Consider the following 13,322-nt stretch of genomic DNA (forward strand, 5'->3'; position numbering starts at 1 on the left):
ATTTTTCATTGAGCTCAAAACAGATTTTTAGTTGAAGTATTAAAAAATTGGAATGTTTGATTAATTCAAATATCTTTATTGTAAAAATTCCTGGGAATTGGAATTGAAGAGGTAGAAGTTTGGCTTGATTTTAATGACTAGTGCAAGAAAGGTGTTTGACAAAATTTCTCTTAGAAAAACTTTTGCTTGATTTAGTAATTTTTAAAATTCTATTAATTATAGTGACAAGCATGACTGATACTAATGTCATTTAGTTGAGTTTTAACTTAAAGGTTTCAATTTAATTATGAAAGTAGTGTGTAGATAATTGAATTTTTTTTGAGTCATAGGGTTATTGAGAAATTGTTGGGTAAGAATTTGAATATTAAAAGATTTATTGTGGAATTTGAAAATAATGTACAATTGGTATTTTGGCAAAAAGCATAATTAGAGATTGCATTTTAAGGGAGTATTTAGCCATGGTCAAAGTCATATGAGAAAACTTTGTGATGCAAAAAAATGATGTTTGGAGAAACTTTGAATTATTTGGATGTACCATGTTGTGTTAACATTAGAAGGATGTTTATTGAAATTGTAAGAAGTCTAGTAAAATCCTATTACATATTATAAGGAGATTGGAAGAGAGGAGAACTTGGTATCATAACTTAAACAATAATGCTTGCAAAGTATTTGGGAAAATGCTTGTTAGAAGAATCTAACATATTATGGTAAGATACTTGTGATGGTTGTATTGTTGTTGGTTAAAACATTATAGAAAACACTTTATAATGTAAGTTGAGGCAGAAATTAGAGGTTTGTGGAATAGATATTTTGATTGGTAATTCATGAACTAGATTGCTATTAATATGTTAGTCTTTAGAATTTCTATGGAATAATTGATGTAATTTTTGAAAAATGTTGAAAAAAATAAATAAAATATTTATTTATTCTTTTCCTTGAATAAATTTAAGTTGTAAATTTTAGATCGTAAAATGTATATAGGAAAATGACTGCTGTATTATTTGGACAATAGAAATTTAAGAATCTCGAATTGTTGTAAAAAGGGCTAATTTGGAAGTAAGTTATATACTTGGGAATCTATTAAATAAGTAGACAGCGTTTCAACTGATTTATTAATAAAATTATTTTTTTAAGATATTTTTCACAGAGATCATTCAATAATAATTATATTACATATTTAATACTTTGTTAGTTAATTAAATTATTTTATTTTTATTTTTATCTTGAAAAATTATAAAGAAATGTTAAAGGATATTTAAATTATGGCATGTGTATGTGTTTTTCCTTACAAAATTGATGAGATTATTTTTATCAACTTTGGTTATTTTTGGGTTACTCAATAAATGCTAAACATGGACATTAGTTACAAAATTTTATTTTGGCTAGTTTGTAAATGTTCAAAGCTACTCATGCGAGTTTGACTTTGAGAATGAGAATTGTATTTTTATAGTGATGATTTTCTCGTATGTTTGAAAATATATTTGAAGGAAATTTTATACAAGTCACTGGTTGCTAACGGCAGTTTCGTTAGCCCTTGGCGTGCCATGATCAATGACTAACTAGTTTGATTTTTATGAGCTCTATTCTCATGTTTGTTATTTATGGGTCTCGATTCGCGTTTGTTTTTGTGACTTCAAGCCGTGTTTGGTTTGTATTACTCTCGTGAACTACGTGTCCACATTTATTTCATAACTCAGGCTGCGTTTGGTTACTTACCCTCGTAGACTGTATGTCCACGTTTGTAAATTGTTCTGATAAATTTTCAAAAATATGAATTTTTAATTAACTGATTATTAATGATTTTTAATTAGAAAATGTTATTATTTTTATTTATGTATTTATTTAATAATTTTGACTTGTCAAGATTAAATGTCAAAATTATTTTGTCATTATAAATTTAAAGTTTATTGATATTGAAGTTATATAAAACTTATTCCAAACTTACAAATTTATTTACATTATGTTGTTTTTTCTTTAATTTATGTATATGTTATAGTTTATTCATTTTGAATGTGCAAAATGTTATAGTTGAAACGTTATTCATTAAAAAATATTTTTGATTCCAGATCAAATCATTCAAGGGATTTGCTACTGGATTGAAGTTGTGACGCCATTTTAATTAATTTTTATTTTTTTATGTAAAATTTTAATTTATCTATTGTACTTTTATAAATAATGTTATAAGTGCTCCACATAAACTATGGTAAGGGTCTTTATTTTATAAATATTTTGTCTGTTGGTTGGAAGCAGTTAAGCTTCTAAATGTTATAATATTTTTTTAAAAATTTGTATTGTAAAATTTTAAGAAAATCCTGTTCTGAAGAGAGATTTTGTTAGATATTTCACAAAAAATATTAAGGGTTTATGTAAATGAAAAATATTTTTAAAATAAAACATTTCTTGAATTGGGCATAAGGAATGTGTGTAGTTGCATCTCTCATGCCGATCATTCCCATATTTTGGAGTGTGACAATTAAACCTTGAAACTTAAATCTACTACAAACATATCATCGAGTTCTAAAAATTTCCACACGATCGGATCAAAACAAATGCATATCTTCACAGCCTCACATATGATCAAACTAACAGTCCATGCGCAGAAAAATGTAGTTAAGCTGTCAAAAAATAATCAGCATATGATCGATAAAGGGTCATAACTATTTCAGGAACAGCCAACCAAATATATAGATCTTGCCCAGCAGCTGAAACCTGTCTTACATCATTTAGATCTCCAACCAAGATGATGCAGCCACTATTCCCTCTGCTGATATCTGAGTTATTATGATTTACAAGCTCCCATAAGAAGTGTCCAGGAGAAGGGTCAAACAACAGGAAGTGACTTTGGTTGAGAATCACGATTTGTCCCTCTGTTTATGCTTGGCATGCTAGAGTTGTCTTTGATTCGTTTGTCACGGTTGGCAACCCAAACGACACTCCTAACTGGGATGTTTTTGTACCAAATTACAAGATATCGATTTCTGGTACTACCTGGAACTACCATGTTTTTGTACCTGGGCTCGTGAAAACAGTCCCATCTAGCCCCTTGCCGATAAGTCTAACTGAATTAAGAATAAGGTAAGTTCACCCAGTCAACAGCAACACCAAGTTTGAGAATGCAAAAGAAGGAAAAACATAGCTTTGAGAAGTACTTGTCAGCAACACCAAGCTTAGCCTCGAACAACAGATCCATCATTTTTTCCCATCTCCAGGTCTTCAGATCAAGATATGACATCTCTAAATGAACAATACCCTTTCTACGATGAAACTTGTTTTGAATATTCTTATCAAGGTTAACACTAAAAGTTGAAGTATCGATAACATGCAAGAGGATTATACATGACGACCACCTACAAGAAACCCCCTGGATATTGAGAGAAACATTTTCGTAAAAAAGAGTCATATCTCATTAAAGATCGAAGGGATTTTTTTTAATGGTTGACTATTACTAATATACCATACAATCATAACTTACCAGCTTTTTCTGTCAGGCAAGTTAACTTTTGAGGGAGTGCCCATTACTTTGTCAATATCTCTGCAACATGAATGTCAGCATCACATGTTGAAATTTTATAATTATCATGCATCAAGATCAAAATCCATACTACATGGTACTTGGTGAATTCAAGGACTTGTTTTTGTAATATGTAAGAAGTTATGACTACTTCAGCACAAGTCTTGAGTTCATTATGTGAAACTAATGTACTTTTTTGCATACCAAAAGGAATCCATGAGCAAAGGGTAATCTGAACATAGTTCCTCTGTGCATATAACTTCATGTTTTCAGAGTGAATGCAATCTCAAGCTTCAAAACCTATCTACGGTTCCACACCACAACCAAAAAGACAAGAGGTTAAAGGAGCAACTTAGATGTTATTTTATATTCTAAATTGAAAAACCCAAACTATTTAACATGCTCATTATCGACTAGGAGAACATTAGTCATAGCATGAGGGGACACCAACAATTCCATCATAAGATCACCAACAACTCCTGGAGAAAGTCTGCTACTCCTTTCATTTCCTGACACTTGAAACCACATTCCTCAAAAAATTGGAGTGCTTGACTGCACAGGCCATGATATACAATCTTCCCCTTTGTTATCAGAATAAGATAATCAAATAATTCAAAGGTTTCAGGAGCTGGCAGAAGAAGTAAAACCACTACAGTTGCATCTATGATGTGTACCGACCACTGGAGACACGTAAATTTTTTTTTTTTTTGATACAGAAAAGGGACTAAGCCCGAGAAAAAAGATTATATAGCTGGGGATTTAGATCCCAAGTTGTCATTGTGCACTAGGTAATTATTTGAGAAGTTGTAGAACCGTCCAAACCAGTTGATATTCCGTCCATAAACACAGTTTTTATGGGACCAGCAATGAAGAAAAAAATTATCTGTATGATGAACATATTTATTTCAGCCAGGGCAAAAGGTCCCAGTAGCTCTTCATTTTAATGTCTAGTAAAGAGGAGGTGCTTCTATCATATTTTTCAGTCATGAATGAAACTTATTACCTAAATCTTGAATGTTTTGAATTTAAGAAGTACAAAAAAAAAAAAGTTAATTTGTGAATTTCTACATACCTGTTGTAAGCCTGTTCTTCTGTCCACCTGGAATGCCTTTATCTTATGCATCACCACCCATTGTGTCAGCGCAGATATCAAGCCCAAGAATCTACAAGGTCAAAAGAATAGGAAGATCTTAATTGAGCCACTTAATAACTTCATTCTGCAATCTTTCTGCGCTTGGAAGAGGGTGTATTTTTCTGTAACTTCATGCTTACAAAGAAATTATGACCAATTTAAAACCATAATTCACTATGCCTAAGCCTTCTACTGCAGTGCAAGTTGGTATTACTTGTGAAGGTGAAAGTAGTAATAATTCACGACGCCAAAGCCTCCTCCAAGTAATCATAAGCCAAATAATACTCAGATTTATGTGTAAATTTACCATTTCTATTGTTACTATCTTCAACACCATTTGCTCCTGTCTCATCAATGCTAGGATCAACATCCACTGATTCAGCATTTAAATGATCATTACCCTTTATATCATCTACTTGATCATCAGTCAACTGAAACCATGAAAAATTTTATATGCACATCACAGTAGTTCCGAGAGTAACAATGTGAAATTTTATTTTGAGATCACTGTCTTTAGATATGCCAAATAAAGCTCACCACCGAACTTAGTTTCAAAACAACTATCCTCTTTCTTGATTTAGTCCCTATTGTTGAATTTTTGAGATATTTGTTAGTTTTGGTTGACATAATTAAATATATATCATTTTAATGATTCACGATAACAAATACAACAAAAGAAAATTTATTCGCATGAGTCAAATATTGGATAGAAGTATAAAACGTAAAAGTAGAAACCAAACTAATAGCAACATGATAAATCATATACAAGAGCCATCAAGGTTCCCTGAAATCATAATATTAAACGAACTCTCATATCATCTATTAGTAATTACTAATTACATGGAAATACGTTAAAAGATAAACGTGGGACACGAAGAGATGCAACTGATCAGTTTATAATTGCGTCATATCATGCAAAACCGGATACTTACTGATATTGATGATACAATAAATCAACCTTCTCTGGCATCGTGTTTCAAAAATCAGACTTGAGTTTGGAATGCGAATGAATTAAACTAAAACAAAAGAGAGAGCAATCAATGACAAAATTGGCACAAGAATTGAAAAAAGAATATACAGGTAAATAACAATGCACTTATGGTGAATCAAAATTGGAGAGGCTGAGGACAAAAATCAAACCGCAATCGGATCCTTAATCGCCAGGAGTCAAAAGTCAAACCTTTCAGAACAAAACAATATGGAAATACAAACAACAGAAAATTTCTTCACAGAAAAACACATATTACACCGATTGGATTGAACGACGCCAGGTAAGGAAGAGAAAAACAGAGCGGAGAAAAGATCAGGAAAAATGATGGAAAACTTTTTAAAAAATAAAGAAAGTATAAAAATGGAAGGAAGAATAGATGAAAAGAACCTGTTAACTGGATTCAAGACACAGGAATACTCCCTTCTACAAAGCACAGCTCTCTGAATGATATCTCAGTGGGAACCTGCAAGGGAAAAATATTATGAAGTATTTGAAGAAGAAATGGAAGAATGCATCAGGAAAACCTACAGGCTAAGAGGAAATAGACTAACATGAACAGACTTCCTCCATAAGCGAATGGAAGGAGAATGGAGAAAACACCAATGGAAGACTTTTAATAAGAAACTACAGTTTATATATTTCTAACAAAAACGGATGAATTGGAAAAAGAATTGATAACTACTGGTTTGATAACAAACGGAAAAGAGCTGCAATCATTGATGAGCGCTTAAAAGTTAAAAAGTGGAATAATTTTTAGGAAATAGTCGCAACTGTATGAAGAAACAAAACGAAAACGGATGATAGGATATATAAAACTTGACCAATAGTGCGACAACAGAGGAATCTGAAAAGGAACAGAAATGATTCAAAGCGCCGAGTGACATGTTATACAAAGCACGGGTTCCCATCTCTCCACCGTTGGCAACAGAACCATCTGGTAGCGACTGCTGATAAATGATCGATGATCAAAGGCTCATCTTCTTCCATCTGGGCATGTGAAAAAGCAGATTGCTTTATATATTACTCTCAAACCCAGAGTACAGAGAGACCCAAAAATATACTTGTATTGGGAACAAAAACGCTCTCACGCAGCACATAATATCATATTTCTTGCTGTCCAAATTATAAGACATTGTTTCTGCTCATCTTGACTTAAAATATAAAATATTTAGTAAGTTTTGAATTTTTTTTATGTTACCTTGTATTTATTGACTTAATTTGTTGTGTAACTTGATTGATATTTATCATATTTTTCTCTTGATGATAACTAAAACTTTATTGATTTATAAGGAGAATCATGCTTTCTCATCTTATAGTGCTTCATTAAAAAAATATTATCTCTCTCATTTAATTTATTATTAAGGGTTGGGAAAAAGGGTAAAAATAAAAACTTTTGATATTTATAACTAAAAATAAGGATAAAATTGAATTTTTTTAGTATTTAAATTATAATTAAAAATGTTTTATATTTTGGACCGAAGTATAAAAGAAGAGAACCAACCAATGAGCATACAGAATTTTCCTTGGACCAAAATCATCCAACCAACGACTAAGGAGAATTAAAATTAATCTAAAGTGAACCCACCAATAAGAAGGAAGAAAAATTGACCAATCAGAATGCAATTCCACAAGATTTGTATATGGTACAATAGTTGATGATTGATGAATCAAACAACTCAACCAAACTTCAACCAGTTAAATTACTATCAATGTGGTCTATCCAATCCTAGAAATTAAAAACAAAACAATTATAAAGATTTTTAGGGGTTTTTTCACTAACCAAAGTTTTACCAAATGTTCACCAAAAATTAATTTATTAACCACTAGGCTTAGTTTTTGCGAAGCATTATTATAAGCAGGCTATTTAAGTTTAATTTGATATTGGTATATAAAAAGTTCAATTATTTACTCATACTAGTATATAAGGTAATATTAAAAAAAGTTATCTGGACTCAAGTTCACTCAAAAAAAAAAAATTAATAAAGTTTCTCTACAAGAGTTCTTCCAACTAACTCAAACATCAAAGCAAGAATTTAGAAGTCCCTAGAAAACTTCTAACACCTTTACAAAAGTAAAATTGAGCAATTAAAATCAAATCAAATCAAATTAAATTTATTTCTTACTCTAAAGTTATCTCAAGGTACTCATGGGAGTCACCTATAACTCTAAAAATACTCCAAAAATTCTTTTAATTTTATTTAAGGTTCTTCTAACCTTAAAGTATTTCAATCTATCCCAAGGACTGTCCAAAATAATTTTTGTGTTAAGTCGGTTATTACTTTTTTTAATAAATTCTCAAATGATTAAAATAAATTCTAGTTAGTTATAATTTATTATCTAGAATTACTTTTAATTTATAAATTTCTCTAAATAGTTCTAAAATAATTTCTACAACTCTTAGAGTTACTGGTTGCATTTGGATTGGTAGATTTAAGTTAGGAATTTGGATTTAAAATTTTATATTTGAAATATCACATTTAAAATTCATAAATTCATAAATTCTTTGTTTGGATGATATAAAAAATTTTAAATTATAATATTAAAATTCTTTGTTTGGATCTAAAGTAAAGTTTCAAATTTTAAATTTTATATTTGAATTTAAAAGAAACTTAGATGACATCAGCAGTCCGTTCCTAGTCAAAGTTGATAGTTCAAATCGCTAACTTCCACTGAGACCAAACGACCAATGCCAACTGGGACTATAGCATTGGCAACAACTGGGATGGGACAACCGACTTCCACCAAGACAAGACTGACGGCAACAATTGGCACTAAACAACCGACTTCAACTAGGAGGCAACCTAGACTGGATCGTCATTGCCTACTAAGATTGGGTTAATGACTTTGATCAAGATCGAATTGTTGACAATCCAGTCACAATCAGTGCTGATGGTCCAATCCTAGTCGCAAGAGGTTGTCCAATCCCAGTCAACACAGGCCGCCCACTCCCAATGAAAGTCAGTCGTTCGGTCTTAATTGTCACCATTGGTTTAGTCCCAGTGAAAGTCACCCGTCAAGTTGCTATCAGTTCAGTCCAAGTGGAAGGTGACTATTCCTTCCCCATCGTCATCGTTAGTCCAGTCCCTATCATAGCCATTTGTCCAATCTCGGTGGAAGTCGACAATCTAGTTTGGATTATTTCTTGTACTTTGGTCCCTATCAGCGTGAGAGGTTCATCCCAATGAAAGTCAGCCATTTGGTCCTAGTTGAAGTTGGCAATGTAGTCTCGGTGGCCAACAATGGCCTGGTCTCGATCAATGATGGCGGCTTGTTTCTGTCAGCTTTGGTAATCCGGTCCAATTACCGTTGGCAAGCCAATCAAGCCTTTGTGGATTTGGCTCAAATTACAAAAGAGATTGAGTTAGAATTTGAAATAATAAAGGTTTAGACAAAATTTTAAATTACAAAGAGATTGAGGTAGAATTCAAATTTGGATTTAGGTCAAATCTAAATTTATACATTTTTAATTACCCAAATAATGAATTTAACTCAAATTCAAATTCAAATCCATATGTATCCAAATATAGCATAATGTTACTTTCTATAATCTCAAGGTCTATTTATTTTTTTGCTTTTCATATTCAGAAAGTAAAATTTTACTTTCTGAAAGTCAAAAATTGTTTGGGTAAAATATTTTGCAGGAAAGCACATTCTGAAAGTACATTCAAACAGTAGCTGGAAGTGAATTTCTGAAACGTAACTATTTGAAGCTTTTGAAAAGTAGATTTGAGAAGCAGGATATTATTTGACCATACTACATCAAGTTTAATATCTTATTCTTTTATTTAAAAAATAGTTGATTCATTAAAAATATAATTATTATTTTAATAATAATAATTAGGTATCAAGTTTTTAGCATTAATGTATAATAAAAATTACAAATCTTTATCACATTTTTTAAAATTATAAATAAAAAAATACAAATAATTAGAGATCAAATTTTTAGTATTGTAGATCAAAATTTATGTTGTTTAAAATTTTTATCACATTTTTTAAATATTTTAAATATTTTCGTTTGTATAATAAAAATTACAAATCATCATAAATCAATATCTTTTTTGGTAATTGTAAATTTAAAAGTACATTTTACTATCATAAACCAAAAAACTTTCAGTGTGCCAAACTGGTTTTTGAAAAAATATATCCAAATATAAATTTTGTTACAACAATTGATTTTCACTAAACTAATTTTTATTAAATAAACATTTAACAAATTGAAAACCAAACATACACTCAAAAAGGCCTAAAGTTACCACTCAACATCTCTATTCAGTTCTCAAAATCTCTCTCAAATTTTAAATTCACTTAAATCTAATAATATTAGCTAGAATAAAATTTTAGGACACTGATCCAGTGTTTGAAAGCCCGAAAATACCAGCATAGCTTCTGCACAATTTTCCCTAGCGTGCGTGACGCTTTCTCTCTCTTCTCTGTTCTCTCTATCGCTATCTGAGACGCCGCTGAGGGCATTGTCAACCCAACGGTGGCCGGTGGGCCACGACCCCACTGTTGGTTTTGTACATTACTTTATTATATTTTCTTTTTATTGTTTTAAAATGTTGTTGTTATTATTATTATTATTTATTTATTTATTTATTTTCTTTCTTCTATTTTATTTTCACATTATATGTGTGTGTGTATATATATATGTATATGACAGATTTTTTTTATACTTTTAAATCTTCTAGTATAATTTATTTTTAAAAAACCAAACATTAAATCTCAACCATATAGTGTTTCAATATTATTTAAATAACATTTAAATTTAAATAAATATAATTTCTTAAATGAGTTAAGATTCTATTTATTTAATCTCACTCAATTTTATAAATTTTCCCTTCATTGAAAATATGTCTTCAAACTAATTCTTTAAAATTTATCTCATTTAGCGTAAAATTCTTCTTACTCAAATAATTATGTGGTAAATTCAAATTACCATGGGATAATTTGTCCCTAATATTAATTAAGTCCTAAGACTTAAGATGTTAGATTCTTTTTTTCTTGAGCTCAAATTGTTTTAAACCATCTTAAACGCAATCTCATCCTATCCTTAAACCCAAAAATAATTCTGAGAGACTTCTTAGAGAGGGAGGATGTTACAGCTAATGATAGTTTTGTTATTCTTTGGCATGCTATAATTATGACTAGTTAGTTTGATTTTTGTGAGCATCACACTCGCATTTGTTATTCATGAGTCTAACACCTACATTTATTTTTGTGACTTTGAGCCACATTTGTTTAGTATTATCCTCGCAAACTGTATGTTTATATTTGTTTCCGTAATCTTAAGCTGCGTTTGGTTACTTATATATTGAAAATATCATGCTCTAAAAATAGGGGATGATCGGCACCAAATGTGAACCACCGCACATCCCTTAAGCCTTAATTCGGGTAGTTTTTCCATAACTAATACATGATTATGCTTTAGTTTGAATTAAAACATGCTTAAATATTTTTGATATTAATAAAATACTTCAATATTTTTGTAGAAATTTTAATAGAACCTCTTCTATAAAGAGGATCTCTTAAAAATTCTACAACACAATATCTCAATCAAAAAAATATCAAGTCAATTAGGAGCCGAGCTCCTTCCAGCTAACAGACAAAAATATATATAACAATATAAACACCCTAATCATAGACTATGTGGAGCATCTAACAAAAAGTTTACAAAATAAAATTTTATCATTAAAACTTTACATCACGAGAAAGTTTAATCGTTAACTCCTCCACATCTAGTCAATCATAAACTCCTCAATGTTCAGTGAGTGGTTTAGCATTAGTTACACTATTTGAGACCAAAATTATCTTCAGTGAATAATGTCCCAAAATAAATAATTAAACATAAATAAAAGAAAAGTTAAAAGCAATTATGTAAATTAAAAATACAACGATCTCCATGAAGATTTAAATAAATTCAAAATAAAATGATTTTATATAACTTTAGATAAAATCTTGAGCCATTAAATTATCATATCAAATATTATTATCACTTGATTTCAAGGAAGCTAATAAACGAAATAAGTAATTATAAATAGATTACTAATTAAAAATCGATGGGATATAAAATCATTAAATAATCAAAATTCATTTTTATAGGGACTTGTTAGAACAATTAACAGATGTGGACACACAGTTCACAAGAGCAAGTAATTAAACACGGCTGAAGCGAGGAAACAGATGTGGACACACAATCCACGAGAGTAAGTAATCAGACATGGTCGAAGCCACGAAATAGACGTGGACACACAGTTTATGAGGGTAAGTAATCAGACATGATTGAAGCCATGAAACAGACGTGGACACATAGTCCATGAGAGTAACTAACTAGATGTGGTTGAAGCCACAAAACATACGCATGTACGAGACCTGTGAATAACAGATGTGAGAACAAAGCTCACGAAAATCAACTAACTAGTAATTGACAATGGCGAGCCAGGGGCCAATAGAACTACCATTAGCAACTAGCGTTCTGTGTATAATTCCTTTTTAAATCTATTTTCATACATGCAAGAAAATCATCACTTTCAAAATATAATTTCTCTTTTTAATATCAAACTCGCATGAGACATATAAAAACATCAATACTTCTAAATATGAAAATTCACAATTAATATCTCATAAACTGTTCACAAATTTTCATAGTTGGCTTTATCATATATAGAACTACTAAAATTTATAAAAGCATTTTCATCAATATGAAAAATATAAATCATGACTTCAAGAAGCAAAACAATTTAATTAATAGAAGTAATAAAGCAATAGAAATATACAAATATATGTAAATTGTGGAAAACAATATTTTGATAAAGAAAACTTTCTAATATATAAATTGATTGGAACGTTATCCACTTACCTAATAAGTCTTCCCAACTTTACTCTTTATCATTTTTATCAAGATCTTCTTCCTCTAAACACCCTATATGAGTATATTTTTTTACATGTGAAGAAATTAAATCAATTAAGACAAACCCTAATTAACTATGACAATAAAAAAATTAAAAAAAAAAACACCACAATCCATGTCTTAAACGCTTCTCTAATATCGTTGTTACCTCATATGTATACTCCCCTTAACTAAAATATTGAGTATACTCCTATAACATACAAGTCCAAAAATTAAATCATATGACAATGCTATAGTTTATAAATTATCAAACATAAAACTCTTGAGAATCTAATTAATCTCTCAATAACGTAGATAAATTTTTTCACAATATTCGATTTAATTTCACAAATGAACAACACCCAAGTCAATTTATGTTTCTTGTGAGATCTAATAAGGTTATAGAAAAATATCTACTTACTTGAAATTTTAAAGTTAAATTCATAAGATAATAGCATCCCAACCAATTATATCTTTCAATGAATTTAATGAGATTTTAATAATTGTAATTTCAAGCAAAGCTTTTCTAATGAACATTTTATCAAACACCTTATCGGTACCGATTCCTTAAACAAATACCAACCTCTTCCTCTTCAATTTAATACTTCCAAATTTTTTTATATCAATATTATAACCAATAAACCAATCAAATTTAATTAGAGCTTCAATCCACACCATCATCCTCTTCCCCCTAATACCTAAAGTTTCAACTTAATGAATTTATCTTCCTTATTCACGTACACACAGCAGCCCACAAAAGCATCAAAATCTCATTCATTACAACATAAACCCATAAAGGCAT

At 30.1% G+C, this 13,322-nt stretch overlaps 1 long non-coding RNA gene across 3 annotated transcripts; it reads right to left on the minus strand.

Moving 5' to 3' along the window:
* Nucleotides 1–2,556: 2,556 nt before the first annotated feature.
* LOC129314790 (uncharacterized) lies at nucleotides 2,557–6,599 on the minus strand. Of its 3 annotated transcripts, XR_008594273.1 has the most exons (8): nucleotides 6,022–6,599; nucleotides 5,576–5,659; nucleotides 4,951–5,074; nucleotides 4,584–4,674; nucleotides 3,716–3,815; nucleotides 3,473–3,532; nucleotides 3,150–3,361; nucleotides 2,557–3,059 (listed from the first exon to the last, which is right to left on the minus strand). It is a non-coding gene; the product is annotated as an uncharacterized LOC129314790 (long non-coding RNA). The 3 variants fall into 3 exon arrangements; XR_008594274.1 differs by having other exon boundaries at nucleotides 2,557–3,361; nucleotides 4,951–5,016; XR_008594272.1 differs by having other exon boundaries at nucleotides 2,557–3,361.
* Between the last annotated feature and the right edge of the window lie 6,723 nt (nucleotides 6,600–13,322).

This window comes from Prosopis cineraria, unplaced genomic scaffold (assembly GCF_029017545.1).
Source record: "Prosopis cineraria cultivar Desert tree isolate PC_DT_omini unplaced genomic scaffold, ASM2901754v1 PC7, whole genome shotgun sequence".
Classification (NCBI taxonomy): domain Eukaryota; kingdom Viridiplantae; phylum Streptophyta; class Magnoliopsida; order Fabales; family Fabaceae; genus Prosopis; species Prosopis cineraria.